This window comes from Nicrophorus vespilloides, unplaced genomic scaffold, assembly GCF_001412225.1.
Source record: "Nicrophorus vespilloides isolate i.1.1-1 unplaced genomic scaffold, Nicve_v1.0, whole genome shotgun sequence".
In the NCBI taxonomy this organism is placed as follows: domain Eukaryota; kingdom Metazoa; phylum Arthropoda; class Insecta; order Coleoptera; family Silphidae; genus Nicrophorus; species Nicrophorus vespilloides.
The window spans coordinates 8,084-35,737 of record NW_017097199.1 but is presented as its reverse complement, the minus strand read 5'-3'; the positions used below and the strand labels follow the sequence as shown (position 1 = coordinate 35,737).

The 27,654-nt window shown below is 28.0% G+C and overlaps 1 long non-coding RNA gene across 1 annotated transcript in view; it reads left to right on the top strand.

Moving 5' to 3' along the window:
• LOC108559391 overlaps positions 1 to 27,401 on the top strand; it is a 50,889-nt gene extending 23,488 nt beyond the window's left edge. Inside the window, exons 2-3 of the long non-coding RNA XR_001890937.1 lie at positions 9,658 to 9,799; positions 27,282 to 27,401. This is a non-coding gene — a long non-coding RNA (uncharacterized LOC108559391). The remainder of the gene's footprint in view (positions 1 to 9,657; positions 9,800 to 27,281) is intronic.
• Positions 27,402 to 27,654: the final 253 nt, after the last annotated feature.

Below are 27,654 nucleotides of genomic sequence, written 5' to 3'. Positions count from 1 at the left end.
AATTATAAACTAAATCAGAAGTTCCAATTTTTAAAAAAATCTACATTTAAGGTAAGAAACATTTTTCAAAAACGTATCTAGATTGTTTATATACTTATATCTCATCTTTAACTAAAATTATTTACAAAACTTTTGTTTTTCTATCTGTTTACTATACTTTTGGGACATCTACACATCATGTTAAGCTAGTTTAGACTAAATTTGAGTAAAATAATTTACAAATTGAAATTTTTATAACAAATCTAGTAGATGAATTAAATAACGAAACAATTTGATTTCCTATATTAGTTTTGGTTTGAGTAAATTTCGTGTAGTATATTTGCTATAAATTGAATCATTTCTAGTAAAATATTTATTGATCTCTTAACAATTGAAACGTTACTGACTAATATGTAATATGCATTAAATAATGAATACAAAATGAATACCGCTATTGGATTTTGATTTATAGGTTTTCTTGCGAGTGAGTACTGGGAGGGATGAGGTTTGCGTGTAACAGCGTCGTTCATTATTAACATTAAAACGGAACGCATCATCATCATCATCCATACCTTTGCAACCTGTAATCTTGCGCAATACCCGCCGAAGCCGGGATACCGACGAAGAACAACACATAAGAATATCATGCTTTGCAGGTTTAACTACTTTCCTTTAGCTACAAAGGAGATTGCATGCGACTATACCTTACTCTGTAATAATGTGAGTGAGTATGTTTATATGAGTATGTATATATATATATGTTTATGTGTGTTCGGGTATGTGTTTCAAAAGAGAAAGATAGAGATAAACAAAGAGAGACGGAAACCTATTTAGAAAACCGACACAAGGCCGCCGCTATCTACAATTCCGCGGCTACGCGAAAATATAATTCATCGCGTTACGTAATCATCGCAGCCGGCCTGTCCTGTCCTGTCCGCTGGATGTTATTGTTACATATACAGCATGATATAACCTTTTATTCTTATTTTGGGCACGTGATTGGTGAGTATTTAGATGTGCCATATGCGACGATGATCGTAAATATCTGCGCGATCCGAAAAATCGTTTGCCCCGCGTGTCGTTTTTTATATATATATATACATATATATACCCTACAAAATTGTCTGTGCCTTCTCTACCTGCAGAACTGGTTGTATTGGCCGAGTACTTAAATAGCAGATCAATAAAAATAACTAACTACTACGACCGTTTTGTTCCCAATTAAATATGGACATTATCGTTCGCATCGTACACAATTCGTGACATACAAAAATCCAATAAAACAGGGAAGGACAACTCTTTCCTATACCGATCACAATGCACTTCCAACCATACACATACACAGAATTAACTACCGCAGATCATTAGTTTCTATATGGCAAATTACTTGTTTTCTTAAAAAAAAACGAACACGCACTTCAGATAAATTCTGTTTTTATTTAATTTATATATGGCAAAAAACGAAACTTATAACTATTATTTTTTGTCATAATCATTATATAATAATAAAATATATGTAAGAAACTACAAATGAGTTACGTACAAAATATAATGAATAAATCTTGTTTTGTAATTAAAATTTTGATAAATCTTTAGTATAATTAATGTCATTTTTCATTGTAAATAAAATAAATGTAATACAATCTTTACTAAATCATTTTTAATAAGTATGAAATATTCTGATTTATTTAAAAAAAAAACATTATAGGAATTATTGCTTGTTTTCATAGAAAATATAAATTTTGTTCAATAATTGAAATTTGTATTATTCAAATTTCATTAAATTAAGCCATTTTTATGTGTAAATTAATTAAGTAAATTAAGTTTTATGAGTATGATTGATATTATAGATTGTAAGATTATAACAAAAGTGCTATTATTAACTTCAGGTTTCCTCCATTTATTTTCAGTCACTTTCAGTTCAAATTCTTTTATTCATTGCTTCGTTACATTTACGTTCTAGTCTAATTTATTAATGTTCATCTTTTCGAGATTTTATTTTCCAATTTGTTAGATTTACAATTTTTGCTAACTTTCAACCAATTTTTCTAATCTTATTCTCAGTTATTGTTAGGAACTTTTTAGGAAATAAATCTTGTTTTGTAATTAAAATTTGATAAATCTTTAGTATAATTTATGTAATTTTTATGATATATTGTAAATATATTAAATGTAATATAATATTTACTAAATCATTTTTAATAAGTATGAAATATTCTGATTTATTTAAAAAAAAACATTATAGGAATTATTGCTTGTTTTCATAGAAAATATAATTTGTTCAATAATTAATAATTGTATTATTCAAATTTCATTAAATTAAGTTATTTTTATGTGTAAATTAATTAAGTAATACAATGTTAAATAAATCAAGAGTTTAAAATATAGTCAAGTTTAGTTAAAAACTAATAATACGCAAATTTTTAACACAAAATCAATCCTTTTTTTGATTTTAAATAAAATAAATGTTATACAAAAAAAAAACTGGTTAGTTTTTGAAATATTTTCATTTATTTAAATAAAAAATCTATAGGAATTGCAGCTGGTTTTCATAATAAAAAATATTTTAAATAATTATTTCTAAAGTTAATAGTTCATTCATAATATGAATAAAGTAATGTATTGGTGCTATAAATTTTTACCTGAACCATGACTATTGAAGGGGAGATTTGACACGATGTTTGTGGTATTAAAAAGAAGATTGATTTATTGCTTCATTCTATTTTTATTACAGTCCCTAAAGTAACCTCTATTATTATTGTGTCCATTAGTGTTATTATCTAGAATTAAACAAAATATTTCTTAATTATAGCGGAACCTCGCTTAACGAGTTTAATCCGTTCCAAAATTTCCAGATTTTTACTAGTATTAATATTAAAAAAATACACATAATGATGTAACAGGCGCGCAATCCGGGACTTCTCTTCTCATCATCACTCGTTATGCAAAACGTCGCTCGTTAAGCGAGTCATTTTTCTTACAATTAATTTTGCTCGTTAAGCGAAAAGCTCGTTATTCGAGGTGCTCGTTAAGCAAATGTAAAAATTACTATTTATTACTTATAGTATTTTCGTTTTATATAGTTAATTCAGTGAATTTTATCAATATTATGATTATAATAAATGTGTGTATTCATTAAATAAAAAGTGTATAATCTATGAATGCGCGTTTTGTGTGTATGTTTTTGCAGTGTGTACTTGACCTACGCGTCGGAATTCCGCAAATTCCGAACGATCCCAAACGCATAAACACAGCGGACTACGAAAAATAAACACTGCATGCGATTCCGCGAGTACAGGAATAGTTTGAATAGAGAGTACAGCTTCTTATTTTTTTTTTTTCATTTTCCATCATCTTCGATAAACTTCATTCTATGACTTAATTAAATCCTAATTGATGGTGTCTGACATGCGAGGTTTTATAATTAATCCCACAACCACTTAAACTAATTGTTACCTACTGCATAAATAAATGCCATAAATCATTCGGCGGCGGCAGGTATTCAGACCATTAATATTATATAGATTACTATTACGCGTTACGTCTTTTCGACTCAATATGTCTGGAATTATTTATTTAGAGCACATGTAAATTTTCAGTTTGAAAAAAAGAATGCGTTTTTTCGTTGATTCGAAATTGATTTTATGTTTGTTTTTCAAGAGTTTTTGAGTATATTTGATATATCTATTATTATTACATTATTCTATTATTAACTACAGGTTTCCTCCATTTATTTTCAGTCAGTTTCAGTTTAAATTTCATTGCTTTCATTTACGTTCTAATTTATTAATGTTTAGATTTTCTATTTTGTAATTTTCATGCATCTTTTCAAGATTTTATTTTCAATTAAAGATATTGAGTTTTTTCTAACTTTCAGCCAACTTTTCTAATCTTATTCTCAGTTATTTTTAGGAACTTTTCTCTTTCTTTTGAAACTTATTAAATATTATTGTCTACTCTTTTTTCTTAATTTAAATTAAACTTATGAAAAATAATTTTAAGATATTTTTTTAAATTATTATTATTTGATAAACTTTTTGTAACTTTCAACTATGATTTATATCTTTCCTTATAATTACTATTAAACTTTAATTAAAATTAAACTTTTCTTTGCATCCAGTATTTAGATAAGATCCAATTGGAGAAATTCCATTTATTTGTTGTTTTATCTATTATTTCGACTGGTCGTTGAAAGATGCGTGGATTTGGCGTCGCGACGCCGCAACGTTGATTGATTTACGTCTGGTTGGTCGGTTGCTAGTAACAACGTCAAGCGTCTTTCTTCAGCGTGAGGCGCCCTTTCCTCTCCTATCCCTTCTTCCCCCTTCGTTCGCCCACGTCGTTTGGAAACAGCATCCGGCCAACTCGGATTTATCCAGATTTATCAGCGCAACTACTTCCCACGGGGCTCTTCCAAAATACACCAAACACGTTTACAATTCCATTCATAAAACTTTAATAATCACAATATTACATAACAAAACGTTACAACTTCATTAATAAATTGCACTTAGTTAATAATTTCAGTTAAAATTAAAAAAATTAAGTTTTTGGAATAGTTTTATTAATTAAATGTATATAACTAAAAATTGTATAAATTTTACAAAATTTGAAAATTGAAACTTTACAATATTTTAGTAAATTTCGAGTCTCTGTTGGAGCACACGGGCATTCCAATTACAATTCTGTTTACATCGTTACGCATTTGCATTCAATGTTAATTAATTAATAGTTTTTTTTGTTTTATTTTGTGAATCGATTAATTATTCCGGCTTTTTTGGAGCAATTAATTAATTTTGATAGGCATTTCATAATTCTATCGTTAAAATAATTAAAATCGATTTGCCAAATTAGAGTAATTTTATAAATTTTTGTACGTTTCTGTAGAATTTTGCATATTCCAAGTTTAAAATATTATCAAAAAAAAAAACTTTATTAATCACAATATTACAAAACAAAACGTTACAACTTCATTATTAAATTGCAACTTGGTTAATAATTTCAGTTAAAATTAAAAATTTTAAGTTTTTAGATTAGTTTTTTTTATTAAATTTGTATAACTAAAAATTGTTTAAATTTTACAAAATTTGAAAATTGAAACTTTACAATATTTTAGTAAATTTATTATATGTTCTTAATTACATATTGTTAATAAATGTGGGAAAAATTGCCAAAAAAATTGTAAATTTTCAATAATTTTATATACATTTTTACGTATCGAATGAACAGCAGTTTCCACTTGAATTATAGTACAGAGTTAAATGACTTCAGAAGTGGTTTTTCAATGGCTACGAAACAATAAAAAGACCTATTAATGAAGCTTAAGTACGACTTTTTTCAGATACTAAACAGATTAATGAACTGAAAATCAAATATGGCGGAATATAAACTAGATTTTTCAGTTTTTTCAATTCATGAATTTTTTTAGTGAATTTACTTATAGTTTACCATATTTTAATAATTAAAAAAAAAATGAAAATAATACTATTTTCTATTTATTACTTATGTGTGTTATACAACGGTGGCAATCGCAAGCCCGACAACCGAAAGACCGTCTATGGAAATCCCGACGTTCGAAATCCCGATTATATCGAAATCCCGTCTACCATAATCCCCACAATAAAAATCCCGACTATATTGAAATCCCGACTATATCGAAATCCCAACTGTATCGAAATTTGAAATCCCGACTATATCGAAATCCGGACTATATCGAAATCCCGACAGTGTCTTTTATTATTATAAATTTCTACAATAACATTTTTATGGTAGTCGGGATTTCAATAGACGGTCTTTCGGTTGTCGGGCTTGCGTAATACAAATATTTAAATATTATTTGAAATTAAAAAAAAATAGAATTGAAACTGTTACAACTATAAGTAGAATAATTCGAAATGCGAGCGTTAATATCATATAAATATCATTAGAAAGGCAACTCGATGAATACGAAATAAGAAAATTCAATTAGTCCACTTCCATTATACTCAGCGCGGCGACTTTCAAATCGCGCGACTTTATCATTCTCTCGTTTCAGTATTATTTTTTGTAATCGCATTCAGAACACTCTGAATTTATTGCAATTAAACATTGTTCGAACAAAATAAAAAAACAGAAAGTTGTTTTCAATTGTTCCATTTTCTTTATGTTTTTATTGTTGCTCCATTTCGATCTAATTAAAGAACTTAATTATTATTTATTGCATGTCGATCTAAAGATTTATAGCGCACAAAGTAATTGTAATCATTTGCAAATGCTAAACGGGTTATATTATATATTAGATTTATTGAAACACATTTACAAACTGGATTCGAGTCTCTGTTGGAGCACACGGGCATTCCAATTACAATTCTGTTTCATTTGCATTCAATGTTAATTAATTAATAGTTTTTTTTGTTTTATTTTGTAAATCGATTAATTATTCCGGCTTTTTTGGAGCAATTAATTAATTTTAATAGGTATTTCATAATTCTATCATTATAATAATTAAAATCAAATTTCTATATTACTTTTTGTAGAATTTTGCATATTTCAAGTTTAAAATATTATCAAAAAAATCATTCATGAATCATGATTTGTTGTCGAAGAAACAAAAATCATCTTTTATTTTAGAATCGTCAGTTATTTTAACGAATAATTCATAGAATTGTTGACTCCGAATGAATTTGTAGAAACCAAAAAAAATATGTTTATTTAATTCATAATTAATTACATAATAGGAACTATATTAAAAAAAAAGTATTAAATTGTTTATTAAGAGATTTATGAATGTATTTCAACATATTTTTTTTTGTTGGAATTTTTGTATGTGAAATGATAGGTTTTGTGTATTTATTATTATTTAGTTTTGTTGATGTAAAAGATGGTGATTGGTTGGTTGCGTCTGGTTTTATGGGTTTATTGTGGGTACGAAGGGGGGCAATAAGAGAATTGACCATTATATAAAATATAGCCTGATGCTCCGAGTCGGATGGGTTTTTCGGGGTGGGGAGGTCATAAAGAATTCGTAATGGACGTCAGACAGGCTCGGGTGGTCGAGGGACAGATTCTTTCTCTAATCCTTAGCTTCTCGTTCATCACCACACGAACGACATATAACGACAATACTCTTCATCTGTAAATAAAAGTAAACATATGTAATAATCTTAAAAAATGATAGAATTTTGTAGAAATAAAGTGATTATTACAATTACATTTTTAAGAAAAGTATGCATTTTTTTTATAAAATTATAAATATAGAACTATAAATATGGAAATTATTTAAATTGTAATTGTATATAAACACACATGCATTGATGTAATAATTTGCCATTAAATTTGGACTAAATTAAACAGTAATTTATCAAAAAGCAAAATGAAGAATTAGAACTATAGAAAAATCGAATGTTCCGTATTCATAGGACAGTTGGCAAGATTTAATTGTATTAACATATTCTACTGTTTTTATACTTTTTGCTAAGGTTTAATTATTTTGTTACAGAGAACGATTTCATAATTCCTACAAAGATTTTTTTAATAAGGTGATTTTGATTGAATAGTATCAAAAGCAAATACAAATCTTTACATATCATATTTTGTAATAATGTTTCAAAATATAAATAGCAATCATCATTTGTTACAATCATCAAAGGTAAACAAAGTAAAATCATGATATATTATATTGATTTCTATGATGATTATTATAAAATAGTCATATTGAAAGAATGGTAATCTGCAAAAACAGAATTCATCACAAATTAATATCATAATTTTCATTAAAAGTTGATGTTAAAAGATTATTAAATTATTATTATTTTATTATTATCATTATCATTGTCATACAGTTAAGGTTTCCTTGATTTATATGATGATGTTCGTAAAATAGTCATGCAGAAATGGTAACTATCAAATGAAGATTTTAATTATGATTGTTGAAGAATGGTTGAAGTTGTTGATAAATCATACTTTCTTTAATGATTTTCGTACACATATTCATCATCAGCATCAGCTTATAATCATCGTTACCATAATTTTTATTATGATTTTCATAAAATGTTAGATGTTTAAAGAATTACAACGAACTAAAATAATCTCATATCACAATTAAGATATTTTCTAGTTAAATGTTAAATAGTTCATTTCAGAAAAAAATTAGTAACAAATAGATATCATCGCATATAGAACCAATTATTTCTATGATGACTTTGTAAAATAGCATCATTGCATTTTACAAGTATTATTTTCATGATTTCTGCGATGATTTTCGTAAAAAAAGTATTAATGAGAGAATTACACCAAAAAGAAATCATCATATACAGTGGAACCTTGCTTAACGAGTTTAATCCGTTTCAAAATTTGCGGATGTTATCTCGAATAGTGAAACAGGTTTTCCCATATTGCCGAAAAAAAGTATAACTTGGTCTCCATTTTTAATGATTTTGCTTTTCATATCTATAGTTCTTTTAATTCTTTGGCTTTTTATTCGAAGACATGAAAGTATTATTAAATTTTGCACAAACTAAAACACAAATAACATGTCTGAACACAAGTTTGGAAATTCTGTGATCACAAACAACATTAAGATGCAACAAGAATGACCACTAACACTAGAAACTGTATTCCAATTCACACACGGTGAAGTGAGTTTATATTTGTTTATATTACTTGTATCAATTCGGGGACTTGTTGGAAGTCTCTTTATACTTTTAATATTTGTTTATAGAAAAAAACGGTGGCAATCGCAAGGCCGTCAACCGAAATCCCGACGTTCGAAATCTTGACGTACGAAATCCCGGCTGGCTCAAAATCCCGACGTACGAAATCCCAACTATATCTAGATCCCGACTATGTCAAAATCCCGACTACCATAATCTCGATTATATCGAAATCCCGACAGTGTCTTTTATTATTATAAATTTCTACAACAACATTTTTATGGTAGTCGGGATTTCGATATAGTTGGGATTTTGAGCCAGCCGGGATTATGGTAGTCGGGATTTCGATATAGTCGGGATATAGATATAATTGGGATTTTGATTGTCGGGATTATGGTAGTCGGGATTCAAGCCTTGGGATTTTCATACAGCCGATATTTCGAACGTCGAGATTTCGATACTGTCGGGATTTTGAACGTCGAGATTTCAATAGACGGTCTTACGGTTGTCGGGCTTGCGATATAGACCTATAAAAGAACCGTACATAGTTTGTTTATATATTATAATAATGGTTGAATACAATACATTTGTGCTTTGCAATTACAGCAAACACAAATTATATTTGCAAAGTATAGTCCACTTCAAATATGACAAAGAAAATCGAAGATGGTCAATATATTAAAAAATACACATATAATTTGTGTACATAAGTTTTAAAAGTGATGTAAAAGGCGCGAAATTCGGGACTTCTCTTCTCATCCTCACACGTAATGCGAAACGTCGCTGGTTAAGCGAGTAATTTTTCTTACAATTAATTTTGCTCGTTATGCGAAGTGCTTATTAAGTGAGGTTCCACTGTATTACAATAATTATTTCTCCTATAATTTTCGTAAAAAGTTTTGATGTTTGAAAGTAACGGTAAGAAAATTTATAAATTTAAATGGAAACAGAAAGAAAGCTAAGCGCGCGCCGTACATTGAATGAGCTAATTGAGTCGTAGTTTATTATTTGATGCAAGTTGTTATTTCTTCTTTCTTTTTTTTTGCAGCCAAAGGCTATGTATTCAAATGGGAGAGAATAGGTGCGCCATATTATGTTACAAATTAAACCACACCTAGCCAAGCGAAGCGATCGCCGAGAGAACGAACACGTTACGCGCTTCCTACTGACTTCTCCGAACTGGAAATCAGGTAAGTAACAGGAAACATCGCCTGCTGCATCATATTTCATGCCACGTCAACACAAAAAAATGAAAAACAATAAATGTTACGTTTTTAATTATTTCATACACATAGTATCATCATTTTTTATATTAAATTTTAAAGAAAAACTACTTTCTTGTGACAACTTTAATATGTAATTATCTGATTCACTTAATATTATAGTTATATATTATTTTGCAAAAAAGGTAAACAGAAATTTCTAAATTATAATGTGAGTTGAAAATAACATTACTGTTATGTAATATTGTTATATTTTTCAGAGATTATAAATACTTTTTTTTTGTAAATGAATGAATGATGATAATAGTTTGTGTCATTGTATGACTATAGATTGGTCATTAGCCTTCAGGAATGTGCAGTTGAGTAAGGAATGCGTTCTAGGATGTGCTCTGTCTGTGACAGGCATGTGTGCATGTGATTCGAATGGAGCAGTCTGAAAGGCACAGTTAGTTAGACAAGGTTACTCGCAATATCACATTTCCGTGCATGCAAGCAAAATATTAATAATAATCGTTGTGTTGCTGCCGTCGCGGACGCAATTGGATGGAAGCTGTCGTCGTTTGCCCTTGCTTGTTGTTCACACGACGTCTGTCTGATAAAGAGAGAAAAATAAAAATAATTTAAAAAATAAAACACAAAAAGCAAAACAAGAAAACAGCATAGGCGATGCGATACGACACGACACTTTATCGCTCTTCCGTTTTGTTTCACGTCGTTAACGATGAATCACATTCCAAAAATGTTCACATTCAACATGTTTACTTTATCAACTGCTATTATTAGATATTCTACAGTTGTTTCTTTACTCAATTGATTCATAAAAATGTTAATAATTAATACCTGAAGCCTTTTACATTTGTTTGTTTTTTTTATAAAAGGCTTTTACATTTGTTTCTTTACAAAATTGATTCATAAACAAAAGTTTATCATTAATACCACAATCCTTTTACAATTGTTTTTTTTTTTACAAATTTCATTGACAAAAACGTTAATAATTAATACCAGAAGCCTTTTGCATTTGTTTCATTACAACTTTGATTCATACAAAAAATTCATCATTAATACCAGAAGCCTTTTGCATTTATTTCATTACAAATTTGTTTCATGAAAAAAATCATTAATACCTGTTTACATTTGTTTGTTTTATACAAATTTGATTGATAAAAAAGATAATAATTAAATCCAGAAGCCTTTTACATTTGTTTCTTTACAAAATTGATTCATTAAAAAGAGTTTATCATTAATACAACAATCCTTTTACGAATGTTTTTTTTTACAAATCTTATTGAGAAAAACGTTAATAATTGATACCTGAAGCCTTTTATATTTGTTTCTTTACAAATTTGATTCATTAAAAAAATCATCATTAATACAACAATCCTTTTACAATAGTTTTTTTTTACAAATTTGATTGAAAAACACGTTACCAATTAATACCTAAAGCCTTTTATATTTGTTTCTTTACAAATTTGATTCATAAAAAAAGTTTGTCATTAATACCACAATCCTTTTACAAATATTTTTTTTTTACAAATTTGATTGATAGAAAAGTTAATACTTAATACCAGAAGCCTTTTGCATTTGTTTCATTACAATTTCGATTCATAAAAAAATTTCATCATTAATACCACAATCCATTTCCAATAGTTTTTTTTACAAATCTTATTGAAAAAAATTTTAATAATTAATACCAGAAACTTTTTACATTTGTTTCTTTACAAATTTGATTCATTAAAAAAGTTTCTCATTAATACCACAATCCTTTTACAATTGTTTTTTTTTACAAATCTTATTGAGAAAAACGTTAATAATTAATTCCTAAATCCTTTTATATTTGTTTCTTTACAAATTTTATTGAGGAAAACGTTAATAATTAATACCTGAAGCCTTTTATATTTGTTTCTTTACAAATTTGATTCATGAAAAAAGTTTATCATTAATACTACAATCGTTTTACAATTAATTTTTTTACAAATTTCATTGACAAAATTTTTAATAATTTATACCAGAAACCTTTTACATTTGTTTCTTTACAAATTTGATTCATAAAAAAAGTATAATTAATACTACAAACCTTTTACAATTATTTTTTTTACAAATTTCATTGCCAAAATTTTTATTAATTAATACCAGAAACCTTTAACATTTGTTTCTTTACAAATTTGATTCATGAAAAAAGTTTATCATTAACACCACAATCCTTTTAATTTTTTTTTTTTCTTACAAATTTGATTGTTAATAACGTTAACGAATTTAAGATTTGTTTCGTTGCAAATTTTATTCATAAAAAAGTTAATAATTAAAACTATATTTGAAAGTTTCATTAAAATCCTCAATTTTGTCCATTCCACGTAACTATTTTATCTTCTATCGTTCAAAATATTTTGTCAACTATTTGTTAACAAATTATTTTCATAAAAAGTTATAATAATGTTTTAAAAGTTGTAAAAAATATTTATTTTATCGTCTTTTTCTAAATTGTTTATTTATAAATTTATTTAATAAAATGTTGTTATTTTATATTTTTTGAAATATTTTTCATTTAGTGATTTTATATAAAGAATAGTTAAAGTTTTTTTAATCTAATTTTTTTCGTATACAAAAGTTTCTATACTCAATAATTACATGAAAATATAATTAATTGATATATATTAAAGATTACACTGTTATATTATTATAAACAATGCTTAAAAAAGTATGAATTTCTTGATGATGTTGATTGTATAACTGGTATTAATAATACGGTGTGGTAGGTTTTGATGTTGATTAATTGCGTATCTTGAAGTACTATTACTCCCGGTGGTTTTGAACGGAACGCCCGATCTGCTCTCATTCGTGCGGGAGCGAGTGAAACGGATGTCGCGGATTGATGTGGTTGGAAGAGGGATGGATGGATTGATATGTTGTAGGGTGGCGAGGAGAGAAAGGGGGAGGGTTGGCTGGCAGCACTTGGGACCGCAACTGCTCCCCTGCGGTTTACGTAATCGATTCTGAAACCCAATGAGGCTTTCGTCTGCAATTGTTTCCGACACGCAAATCCATGCAGTGTCAAATTACGAAAGTAACTCACAAAATAAAAAAATAAAGCGAATAAACGTTAGTAGAAAATTGGGATTAAATTGTAAGATAATGATGATTATATCCATGATAAATTGGATGAATCTAAACACGATAGTTTAGTAATAATAGTAAATGAAAAAGACAATAAATTAGATGTGTATTCAAAAATTTAGGTCTTTAAGAGAAAACATAATTAGATTTTTTTTATAACAAGTAGAAATTAAATGAAATATGCGTAATTTTTAGTCTTTCAATCATAAAAGTTACAAAAAATGTTGTAGAAAAACTATAAAAATTATTAAACTAAATATATATAATTCCAAGTATTTCAATAAAACAAATCATTCATAAAAATTTCAATATTCTTTACAAAAATGAATGAATTTCCAGAACTGAAAGAATCATTAAACTAAGTATACATAATTTCAAGTCATTCATCAAAATTTACAATGTTCGTAGTAAAAATGAATGAATTTTATATCAATGAAAATTCATTCATAAACATTTACAAAATTTGTAGAACAACTAAAGGAAGCCTTTCAATAAAATAAAAATTTATAACAATAATCAATTTTCAAAACTGAAACAATCATTAAACTAAATATGCATACATTTTTAATGAAATAAATTTAATAAATTAAAATAATGATTAGATTAAAAACTTGAATGAAGATTTCAGCGATTTAAACTGGATTGATATTGAATTAGTTAGCAGCAGTTACATCAATCAACTTAATGGACACTAAATTAGGTTCCGACGATCACGGCGATCGTTATTTTATGATCGCCAGTATAAACCTCGGCTAATTATATCAAGGAAGATATAAACAAAAAAAAATATATGTGTAAGAATGAGGAGGAGAAGGACGACGCATCACATCTCTGTGTGTACGTATGTGTTTTTCCATCGATGATTTCCTTTTTGTTCCTCTTTTAATTGCATTTCAGTGGAGGCCGCAAGGCAAAAAAGGCAACCCGTTTAATGCCGTGTCCCTCATTAATGCGGGCAAGGCATTAAGATCGTCTGTTTGATAACTGGCTGCTGCGCGTTACAACTTATTAAAGCCCCTTTGTCATGGGCATAACACCAACACTGAACGAAAGATAGAGACAGAAGACGAGAGATTTGGTGTGAGTGAAAGAGAGGGAAGATATCTCATCTCGCTTCAGGATCAGGGCTTCGGTACTGGTAACAGGAGTCACACAAAAATGCCCGTTTCTGGGCTCGCTTCAAATCGAAGAGCTCTTTCAGATGGATATAGGCGATACCGAATGTACGGGATCTCCGATGCACAAAAGTTTTACTAATCAATGACTTTCTCGTCGCAATTAATTAACCAGGAAAAGCTCGCTTCGTGTCCAATTAAATTCAATAGGTAATTCTCTATGCTTTTCAAAGACTGATTGTTATGAGATTCCATTACAGACTTTCATCAAGTCATTAACATCAACCGTAGTTTTTTTTTTTAATTATTCCTTCTTACCTTCATTTCCTTACCAATTTTACACTATTTCTTAATTACTTAAAATTTTACCAACTTTATTCATTTCCTCCATTTTATTGATTCAATTTTTCTAATACCAAATATTTTTAATTTTTCATAGTCATTTTGTGCAAATTAAGATCCGGACTGATCGAATCCGGACTGAGCATAACAAATAAATACATTATTTTAATGATTTTCTATTGAGATTTTGTAAAAGAACTAAGAAAAGAAAAAATTCAATACTTTTGAACTACTAGGGTTCTTATGATGTTTGCTTGGATTCATGATTATCGTCGTTTGAATGTACTTAAAATGGCTATGAGCAATGGGAAGAGAGGGATTTTCTGGTGCTCCCTCTGTCATCGAGTCGGGGGTCGCAGTATCTCCACCCAACATCGCAATTACTCCGCAGGGGATGATGTCGTATCGATTTTAGGAAGGGCTAGAATTTGCCTCGCATGCAACGCCAGCACACAACAAAGGAACCCTTCCAATTTGTTACATCGCCTTTTACAGACAAACAACAAAGTCACAATGCTTTTTAGTAGAAGGGAAAGGCAATACTAATCACAACCCTACACGTTCGGATCGATGAATCTTCTACTTGTTTATTTATTTTAAACAATATTTAACATGATTTTTGTTAATTGAAATATTCAATAATATTTATTTTAAAAAGTAGTGTTTCTGTAATGCGGCTTTGATTCAAGATTTATATTTTCTTCCAGAACACAAGAAATTTTTCTTCTGGAAGATTTTGGTGAATTGAAAAAATACGGTAAAATTTTATATAATTTACAGTAGTGTTTCTGTAACATTATCATCATTATAGCAATTTCATGTGAAAGATGCATCAATAAAGATTTACATTTCATAAGAAAACACAAGTTTTTGTTCTCCATTTCAAGGAAGATTTGAATGAATTGAAAATATGCTAAACTTTTGTATTATCTTGAAATCTAATAAAGTGATGTTATCATCAATTACAGCAATTTGACGATTCAAGATTTACATTTTATAGTGAAACACAAGCATTTCTTCTTCATTTCAAAGAAGATTTGAGTGAATTTAAATATGGTAAACTTTTATGTTATTAAGAAAACGAAGAAAGAAGTGTTTCTGTAATGCTACCATTTTATGTAAAAACACATGCATGTATACGTATAATTATTATTAATGCTTTAACTTTGTAACAAAGATAATCTAATTATTTTCTTTACCTTTTTTTTCTGTAGAATGTGGACAGGAAATGGACGTTATCTGTTATAGGTTTATCAAGGCAATTGCTGCCTCCTTTTTATGTATTTGGGTTTCATTTGTAGCTTCTCGTTTCATCTTGATTAGATCGAATGGACTCGTAAGAGTTTCATTATTGAGTGTGATTAAACGCAATCTTCTTGATGCCCCTATAAGCTACGAAACTCGAGGATCTCGTCGTAAATAATAGTAGTAACCCTCATTCCGTATAAAAGAACAGTTACAATAACAGTTACAGATATTTACAACACAATTTCTGATCAAATTAAAAGAAATATTATTAACTTTATTAGTTCCAATGTGAAATTAAGTTTTTTTTTTAATACTTACATAAATTTATAAATTTTCATAAAAAACCAGATTAATTTGCTATTATTTTTATATTATTTCCAATATTTTCAAATGTTTTATTAAAAATGTTATAAAATTATGATCAAATTCATTATTAAACTAATGAATGTTATTATTTTTTATTAATTACAATGAGAAATTCTTTGATTTATTGCGGTAAATAAAAATGTGCGCGAAGAGAATAACAAACGTGACCTTGCGGTTAAAATTAAAAATGTCCAGACAAAATAACTGATTTAAATTGTAAATTTTGTATTAATCTCAATTGCAAATTAAACGAGTTGACACAACATAACGAAACTACAAGAATGCTTTGTTTTTCAGCAATACCAAAAAACATACTTTATTTGATCATAAATATTATGAAAAATGCATATTTTTAATTCAATTATTATTAGATACTAATTTTTTGTATTTGAGATAGTTCATAACTTTAAATAATGACGATTTATGTAAGAAATTTCAATCAAAATGGTTTTTTTAGTTCACAAGATTTTTGTTAAATTTACGTGTGTTTTAACATAAAAAGTTTCAATTTTGATCTGTATTATTCAGTTTTATTCCTGAATTTTCATGTAGCAACTTTGGATAAAGCAATAATTACATAAATTCAAGAGAATGTTCTAAAATTTTAAACAATTTTTCAGAAAAAAATGTTCAAAAGTTATAGTATTTTCTATTTAAGCATCTTTCTTTAACATTTTGTAACTTTTACAAGCATTTATTTATTAAAAAAAAACTAATCTACGGCCATATTTTCAATACGCTTAATTTAGTCAACTTCAAACGCGTGTTATTCCATAACTACTATATTCATAAATCTACAATAAAATGTATTTGATTCTTTAATTATTTATGTTTAATAATGTGAATTATCCTTGCTTCTAAATTTAATACTTTATAGAATATTTACAAAAGTGCAGTGCACGGTTTAACAAGTTTATGTATTAAATTATACTTATTTCAAATGCATTTTACTCAACAATCGTAATAGATAAAACATTGTAATATTAACATTTTGCTTTCTTAATTCATTGAGTTTAGTAATATAAATTAATATATCACTCAATTTTACTAATAACCAAAATATTCATATAAATCGAAGCGCTTGTTTTTACAAGAAATCACATTTACTTTAATCAATTTTTCATCCATAACAAAAATTGTATTAAAATTACAAAGATATCAGTTAATGTATTACATTCTCTATTTATTAATGTTTCGTTTCTATTATTCATTTCATAGATGTCGTTTTTAATAACTAAGTTATAAACGAAAAACTGAAATCACGCTTTTTCATACATTCAACTACACTAATTTCAAACGCGGTTTATTCAAAATTGGTTATAGTTAAATATGATTAGTAACAACAGTTTTTATAGCTATTTATATAAGTTTAGGAATATCAAATAATATTTCATTCAACTTTTCTAATAACTGAAATATACATCAAAATCAGAGCGCTTGATTTTCTCCTATGTATGAAAACATTACGAAAATGTTATTAAACATACACAAATATAATTCTCTATTATTTCAACTATATAATTGATTTCCTTCTTGTAGCTTTTAACAACTAAATTATTAATGAAAAACTAAAATCACGCTTTTCATATTTTGAATTATAGCAATTTCAAACGCGTTTTATTCAAAATTAGTAATAGGTAAATATTAGTAATAGGAACAGATGTTTTCGTTATTTCTTTAAGTTTAGTAATATCAATTAATATTTCAATTAACTTTACTAATAACTGAAATATACATAAAAATCAAAGCGCTTGATTTAACAAAAACTCAACTCAATTTTCGTCCATTTATTATACATTACCAGACTTCCAGTAAAGGTATCAAAATATCAATACATGTATTTTATTCTCTATTAATATATCTTTCATCTACATTATTGATTTTGTAGTATCCACCTTTAATAACTAAGTTATTTAGGATAAACTACAGCAATGCGTTTCATGCATTCAGATTCGCTAATTTCAAAAGCTTATATCTCAAGATTAGTTATAGACAGATCGCTACAATAATAACAGTTTTCTTTATTAATTAGTTGTGAACAATTTTATATATTGGTTTTTCATTTAAATTGAAAAGTTAATGAAATATACGCAAAAAGTAAAGCGCAAAAACACGTTACAAATTCTCAATTATTTCTGTATACTTATTATATAGAAATATATTAATTCATCAAGTATAATTTATATTAATGCTTGTTTCGTTTCCATTATTGATTTTCTATTAAACATTTACAAAAAGTAAAATAAACGTTTTTACTTGGAATTGAGTAGAAAGTCGAATTATTGCACCATTTTGTTATGTATTTTATTAATATGTAGGTTACATTTTGGTTGTGTCTGTAATACAAGTAATTGTTATTATGTAACATGATAATGCGACGTAATTTCGATGTAAACTAATTAAATAGTAATCAGTTTGGATATAGATGTAAGATGTAATTTAGTCGTTGCATGTTATTACGTCCGTTTGCGGACGTTCATTCCATCAATTATTAAGGTACAATCCTCATAATCATGTATGGATGATGATGGATGTACTGCATCCTCGTGGTGTCCTTTCGTGACCCTTGCGAAGCGTCGCGACGCCGCAAACAGTACGCACGCGCGTTTTCTTATCGATCGCGACGCTTCTCCAACGTCGCCCGAGGACGCCGTTCCCAACAAAATTTGCAACAATGCTTTAAAAAACCTACACACACACATACACATATAGAAGAAACAATGGAGACAACGAGGATTTGTTGGAGACGTCAGCCTGATGGATGATGAAAGGAAGAGAGGCAGGTAAAAGGCAGGCGAATAAAAATTCGCCTTAATTGCCGAGGCCTCCCATTACGGCCGTCCGTGGAGAGACCCAAAGCATCCGACCAGATCAGATCTCGTTGGATTACCATCGCAGCGATGGGTCGAAGACCTGATCTGGCCGACTGCTCTGCCTCTCTCTTTCTCGCTCCGCTCCTCTCTCTCCCCCTAACGCCTATGTTTATGAATTCAATGCGCGTCATTTTGTGTAAGTGTAGGTTTGGAAACACGACCCATTTCGAAATGCAAGTCATGCACACGCACCGAGTTTATTATTTTTTATTACAATTTTTCCTTCTTCGGTTTTCTCTTTTTTTTACTACTACTACCACCGCTTCTTTCTCTTCAATTTTACCATCAGCTTTTACCGATCAGTCCCAAACGACGGTTTCCAATCAATAATTATTATACTCGATAGAATAAGGCATTTTTTGGGATACCGGAGACCAGGAGATCAGAACATCGGAGGCGGGTCTACTTTTCCACCCGAAAATAATCAGTTACTGCCTTTTGTGCAGCCTCCTGATGGAACGCGCGCATCCACAACGCACGCACTTCTCACGCGCTTCCGCATCCGATCCACGTTTCGTTTCTTCGCATTGAACAACAATGCGAAAACTTTCTAAACTTTCGCGCATTTTTGCTTCCTTCTACTTCTTTTTTTTTTTACAACCACGCGGCATTGTGTTAAACGAAGCCGTGGAGTGAAAGCAGCCGATGAGAAACCGACCACTCTTTACTTCACTTCAGCATCACTCCGAAATTCTCCATTGTTTCCTCCATCTACGTTCTTATAAAACCTCAATTATGATTCATGCACAAACCTTACATATGAATTCTAAATCAATTTCAAATTAATCAAGAATATACAGAAAATCAACACCAACATCAAAAATTATATAGAAAATTACACAAATAACACAATTATAATATACAATTTATAATATTTAGTAATAATTATAGATTTATAAAACCAAAATTTCGTTATTGTTAAAGAATATTTTATTCTAGTTCTTCGCATATGAATTTTAATAAATTTCAATGTAAATCCAATCTCTATTTTCCTAAGTTTCTATAATCTTTATTATAAAAATGCAATATAAAAAAGAATTAGAAACGATTTTTATGTTTTCTGAAAATTGAAGATTTATTCACATTTCCGTTAATTTTATAAGTTTTATTGTTATAACTTATAAAATTAACGCAAGATTTGAATTAAATAGAAAACACAGTTTTTAGTCTTTAGGTTGTCCTTTTTTTTGAATCATAAATTACAAGGTTTCTAAGGATGCTTCATGGTTGTTATAGACGCTGCAAAGTTACTAACGCTACATAGTTGCTAAGGATGCTTCATGGCAATTTCGATAAAACATATTTATGTAGATTTTGTATAAATTGGAAAAAAAAAATTGCCAAAACTCTTTTTTTTGTAATTACAAATTTTAAGATTAGTAAATTCTTTAGAAATTAGGATGGTTTTGCTCGAAAAATCAGCATCCACTTGATGATGCTCAATAATCCATTCAACGCCCGATTTTTACTAACCCTAACCTCTCAGTTGTCAAATTGTTTATTTTTTGGGGTTGCCATCACTTTACTGCACAAATTCAAATCTTGTGTTAATTTTCGGACACCCTATATATTAAACAATAAGAAATAGTTGTGTTTTCTTTGAAGGTTTTGTAAAAAAAAACAAAATTTTATTATGAAAACCTTTAAGTTTATTTGTATTACCTTAATTATTAAGTAATCTTCAAAATATTTCAGTGATTTGGTAATTTAATTTTATAAAAAAAATATTAAGAAATAATAGTTTTTTTCATTGCTACATTTAATAAAGTTACCTTAAGTTATATCAGGTTAGTTATATTATTATTAGTTGATTTTAATATCTGGATGTTAAAGTAATTAAAGAGGATTAATTAAAACGTTATTAAACTTTTAATGAATAGATTAATATTGGATGTAAATTGAAGCGACGGATAACGAGTGTAAAGAAAAAAAAATAACTAAATAAAAGAACAGGCCTCAATTTCACACCAAACCCGAAACGGATTTTCGAATCGGTTTAATTAGCATCGACGTAATTAAAACATCGATTAGCATCAATTTTCCGATGACGTTGATTGGGGCTGAATGATTGATCAGAGATGAAAGTAGCCAGCCAGACCGGGAACATTATTATTATTTCGTTAATAAACAATTTATGCTGGACTGGACGTTACTGCATAATTGAGAGCCGTGTAATTGACGTTCTAATTGAGATAATTTCGCTCTCAATTAACGAAGATCGATTGTTGAATCCGTGTGTACGATGATGATGATTGGGTGTAATATTTTATCCCAATAATAGGAGGAAGTGAATCTGAAAGTCCTGAGTATTAAAAGAATAATGGGTAATAAAGCTGTGGCTGAAAGGTCGTGGATAAATTTATAAATAGAATTTCGCACTTCGCACTTTGCTTTTCTCGCGGAAACGCATTCAAAACGTACACAATAAAAACGGCTAAATTATATAAAGAAGGTCATTATCGTATAGAAGAACAGAAATTATTCAACAAATTTACCTTCAAATAAAGAAAGAAATAATGTGAATTTATTAAACTGGTGTTGCTTTTATTATTCTAATAATATTAAAATTCCAATCACTCATTCAAATTCTATCATTCTTATTTATTGCGTAACTTTCGCTAATTGTCAAATATTGATTTATTTATAGTATTTTGTTAATTAATACTGTTTTTTTTTAATCATTTTCATAATTATTCTAAATGTTAAACTTATTTTAAGAAAATGTTGAGTATTTTGTTAGATGTGGAATTGAATGAAAATGAGGATAATAATAATTTTTTACGCCTTTTTCGCTTGCAGACATCGATCATAAAATGTTAAGTGTGAGACCGTAAAATGGAAACGTCAAGTTATTACATATTATGGGGACCGCAATAACGGATTTAATGGCCGAACGTTTGTAACGTGGTAAAATCGACAACGCTGCAAGTGCGCTCCACGTTACACGTTATTAGATGGATGGAGAAAGGTCGGTCAAAGTTTAATTGAAATGCAAACACACGGTTTCCATCTGCCACAGTCAAAGCGTTCATAAAATACGACTCTTAATCAATATCTATAGCAACTTTTAATATCATTGAAATATCAACTAAACGAAAGTAAAAGTTTGACTAAGTTAAACATTATTTTTGTTATCCGAACATTCACGAAATATATTGTAACTTTTAACGAATATTCAATTACAAATCAACGTTTAAAGAATACAAAAAAAAATAAGAAAGAAACTAGTAATTTTTAACAAATTTTTATCGAAATATTAAAAAATTCGAACATTCACGAAATTTTCTTAATTTGTGAAATTTCAAATAAATTATACGTAATTAAATATTTATGATTATAAAATAAACTTTTGTTAAACACAAAAGTTAACAAATAACATTATATTTAAAAAGAAATATTTAAAAATGTTGTATTTTTTCACTTACTTTCATTTAGGTAAAAGTTGCTTACATTTAATAAATTAATTAAAATAATTACTGCAAGAAATTATACAACATTTTTAACTATTTGAAATATATACAATGAAAATTGTATGATGAATGAAATAAAAACTGCTTTGAGCTAAATATTCAAGTTTAAGTCAAAACTAAGTAAATAGTTTGCTTAAAAATAACGTTTAAATGTTAACTATTTGCATGAAATACAAAGAAATCAATCATTGTAAACAAACCGCAAGAACAACTTAACATCGGGTTTTCAACAAAATCTGTATATAAACTGCATTAACAAACACATTTTTAGTGCAAATGAATAGTAAATAATACTGATAGATGTATTTACTAAAAAATGTGTATAAATTAATAGAAGCAGATGTAAATGAAAAACGGCAAAGAAACAAAGTAAAAGAAAATTGATGAATAATTATAAATTTATAAAAAATAATGATTGTTAATTGTAAAACTGTGCAGAAATGTGTAAAAATTCGTGTAAACAAATACATAAAAAAAACTCGAGTAAATATATGAGAAATGCAACGAAATTTCTATGTAAACTGCTAAAAACTGCATTAACAAATAAATTTTTACTGCAACAAAATAATGACTGACAAATTTATTTACTTAAAATAGTGTATAAATTTTAAGAAAAAGACGTAAATTTTGGAAATGAAAAACTGCAAAAAAAAAATAAAGTATTTCAAAAGGTGAAAGAAAATAGATGAATAATTGTAAATTTATAAAATATAATGATTATTCAATGTATATAATTGTGGAGAAGTGTGAAAGAATTCATGTAAACAAATACATTTAAAAAAAAAATAAGTAAATACGTAAGAAAATGTACAAATATATAATTTGGTTTGTTTCAATAATTATTACATCTTTATATATAAACTATTAAATGTAATTAGAATTAACATTAACATTGATTTTTTTTTTAGATTTTCTCAAATCAAAGAAGAAAAATGTATTGTTAAAAACAATAATTTTTTGCTATTCAAATTTACGTTCTACAAAACTGTAATTATGATTGTACATGTATAATTATGCAAAAGTATTATTAAGTTTATATATTTATTTAAGTAATACGCAAATAGAGAAATTGCTTGTCTATTGTATATTTGTAATGGATTTTCACAAGCGTTTTTCCTAGAAATTGAAATTACGTAAGCATATCTCCGGTTATTACGCCTTCGATACAGATAACAGTGTGCTTTACAATACGATTTACTGCCGAACTGACCTTTGGAGCCGATTCGAATGGTCATAAAACTGGCCACATGACATATTTTTTTTTATCCATTTTGCACTTTACTTGCCGCTAAGCAATATAAAGTTTAATTGCCAACACACTTACCAATATATGGACGTATCGTCCTAGAATTGACCCCTTAAAGGAAAACGCATTGCCGAGAATCGCCATGACACCTCAACGAAGTTAGTTAAATGTTAGTACAATCTGTTTACTTATTAAAATTATTTGCTTTGTTGTGATCATGAATGTACGTTTTTTTTTAGTCAAATTTAATTAAAATATTCATTTTTCTTATAAAATCGTATCCTAAAAATTTTTATGTAAATTAAATTAATGAAACGTTTATCTTCACAATATTTATAATTAATAATTTTATGTTTTTCATTTTAAGAATATACAAAAATATCTTAAATAGTAATTATAATTAAGTTTTTACGTTTAAATAATTTATATAAGTTTCCTTTGGTGTTCAAATTGTAATTTTGTAGAAGACGTTTTGTATTTTGGGCAACAGATGGAGACAGCGTTTCTTTCTTGTTGTTGATGTTTGTGCGTGTGCACCCCTCGCATACCCCCGGAAAACAGCAGCAGCAGTAGTAGTAGTAGGTTGCAAGGGTAGTTCGGGGCCGCTCGCCCCGCCCCTCCCATTGTTCTCCTTTTCGTTCATTCATTGAAAACGAAAACCGGTCATCCTTGGATACGCGAAACGCAGGACCGGAAAGACCAACTGCACACGACACACCAGCAGCAGCAGCAGCTTGTTTCTTTGTTCATCGGGCCTTAACATATCCACCCATAATCAAACCATGCTCATCCATTATTATATAATTATGAAAATAATACAATTTACATTGAATGCATTATCAATGCAACTTACATAAATTATATATTATAGTTAGTAAACCTATTATTTCAAAATAAACAATATTAAGTTAAATTATTTATTAACAAATTACTGTTTCATATAAATAAACAACTTATGTTATTTGTTAAGAAATTACAATTTCTTAAATGAAATATTTACAATTATCTTTTTTAACTTTTTTAAAACAATTCTTGATACCTCAATGAATGATTTATACAACCAGAGTATTCACTCAAATACTATTATTTATTTTTAGATTTTGATTCCAATGTTTGTTTATGTGTGTGTCTATTGTATACAATTTCATTTTTCAAAATGAAAGTTTGTGTGGGTGGAACATATGTTATCTAAGGAATATGACCAGGAGAACAGAAAATGAAGAAATAATAGACTTATAACCGAAAATAGAACGAATGCTGCTGCTTTCAGTAAATATTATATACACAAATATCATCAATTTTATTGCAAAAGTCACAGAACGTACAGAATGTTAACAAAATTTCATATAAATTAATATATATAATTCTAATAATTAACAACTATAAGCAAAGATCTACTAAGCATAGATCTTTCAGCATTATTATTTCTTTCAATTTCTTAATTATTAAATTAATAACCCAAATTTTCTCACATTTATTTACAACCTATAAATATATTAAAATCGTTTATGTATTTCAATGTTATTTTTACTTTTAGAACAAGTTTTCATACGACAACAAAGGATTGAAAATAGGTTTAATTAATTAATGAAAATTTGATTTCTATTTGATGTCAATTACAAAAGAAAAATGTTTAATTTGCTGTTAGTTTAATTTTATTTCTATTTATGAAATTTGTATAAATGTTTATTAACCATAGATATTTCCTCTCAACTATTTATAAATTGTGCTTTAAGCAGACGAAATTCTCTCATATTTATTTATAATACAAAGATTCATTAGAATTTGAGTATTTCAATATATTTTCATAACAATTTTTTATACAACCAAATCAAATTTGTAAATAACTTTAATAGTGAGAATATTAGACAATATAATACAAAGATTCATTAGAATTTGAGTATTTCAATACATTTTCATAACAATTTTCCATACAACCAAATCAAATTTGTAAATAACTTTAATAGTGAGTAAAAAAAAAATATGAAGATTTTCTCTATCTTTTATGTCTATTAACAGAAGATATTTAAATGTTTGCTAAAATTGTCAATTAATTGAATCTAAGTCTAAAATATCATCAATTTGCTGCGATTACAAGTGTCTTCTGCATTTTGAGCTATGTTAAATCCAAGGAATCAAAGCATCAATTCAGATGTGTACTGTCTATAAGTAATGAATCTGGAGGAAGTAATCAAGGAAAAACGGCCAGAATTGGCAAATCGTGTTTCACCTAAACAATGCAAATCCAATGATGCAGCAATGATCTTTCACCATTAAATTAAAATTTATTTCGAAGTTTGCAAATCTCTTTGAATGGTGAAACTTTTACTAATAATGATGATCTTAAATCGCACTTCATTCAGTTTTTTTGCTAATAAGGACCAGAAGTTCTATGAGCGCGGAATCAGGAAATTGATATGCCAAAAGCCAAAATATGCCAAAAAGTCATCGAACAAAATGGAAAATATATAGTTTATTAAAGTTCATTCTTTATATACAAGAAAAAAAAGTTTCATCTAACTTAAATTTAACTAAAATTTCTGAGTTTATTACAAATTTTCATAAAATTTCTAACTAATTCTACCATTTCCAAAAATAAAAGTTTAATAATTTGATATCATTTTTCTATATTAAATATTTTGTTTTCTATTGAATTATTGTATATTTCCATCAAAGATCTTTAATTTCCTCTCGCGTATTGAATCCCAACACTCGTTTCCATTTATGTGTCCATTCTCATCAATTCGCTCTCTCTCTCTCTCTCATCTGCACATTGTATGATGCGTTTGATTCACACGATGATTGAAAGCTGCTCCACACGACTGAACACCACTCATCGCACCAAAATACTCTCCACTCTCCATCATCAATGGGCAAGTCTATTAAAAACTAATCCCGCTTCGTAAGCATCCACCGGAATTTCTATGCAACTGCACATATTCAATCCCAATAACACAAAAAAAAAACCATTTTACAATACACTTCAAAATCCCATTCATTAAAAAAACTGTTTTTAATATCTTCCTTATATTTGCATCATTTTTTTTAATTCATCTAATAAAATAATTATTGAAATTTACATTCACAAACTTTTTTTTTAGAAAATCTTCTTTAATATAGTATAGTTCCTCGATTAGTCCGGTTTCAAACAAACGGTCTTGAATTTATGTAATTTGAATTAACACTTTCTAAGAAATGCATCTATAATATATGCATCTATATAAATCCAAGTTGCGTAAATGAAAAAAATACTTTTTCGAAAAGTTGTAGAGAAAATGATTATGAAAACGTTTAAATTTTTGATTGTTTTGTCAATTGGCAGAAGAAATATACACAATTTTATGAAGAAAACACTTAAGATTTTCACTTTTCCGCATCGTCCGAAATTGGTTTCGGATGTGGAATGGTTTTAGAAGGAAGAATTGTCGATGCATCATGTCGCGTAATGAGTAATAACTGTAATTAACGCCGCGAGAAGGAACCCGTCGTTTCCTATGCGACTTTATACAATAATTACACAATTAATATGCATGCAAATATACCGGCTCCACGATAATTAAACTTATTTTTTTTTAATTGGTTCGTTGTATAATGATGGTGTATTAGTTTGTTTTTCCTTGGTAACAAGTTTAGTAACTTCTTGTGAGATTGTTCTTCTTGAAGTTTTTTTTTTTTTAGAATATCGTGGCGACACCTATCGGTTGTCGGGAGGATTCGAGTCTCCCCCATCGCAACCCCACGACCCTCTTCAGACCCTGTTGTTTGCCCATTCAAAATGTAGGGGGACGAAAGCACGCTTCATCCTCAACAACTGCAACGAACAATGGAAAAAAAAAAAATAGAATTATGTCATATACTAATTAAATTACATGTACATAATGTAATAGGAAATGTGTAATTTAGACTCATTGTTGTGAAAAAAACAAAATCAATGTCATAATTAGCAATCTAATTAGTTTCCAATGATGTAAAAGTAAAATAATTTAAAAAAGGGTTAATGTATACATTTACTAGATAATATGCGGCAATACCTCCCATAATGCGGGTATTT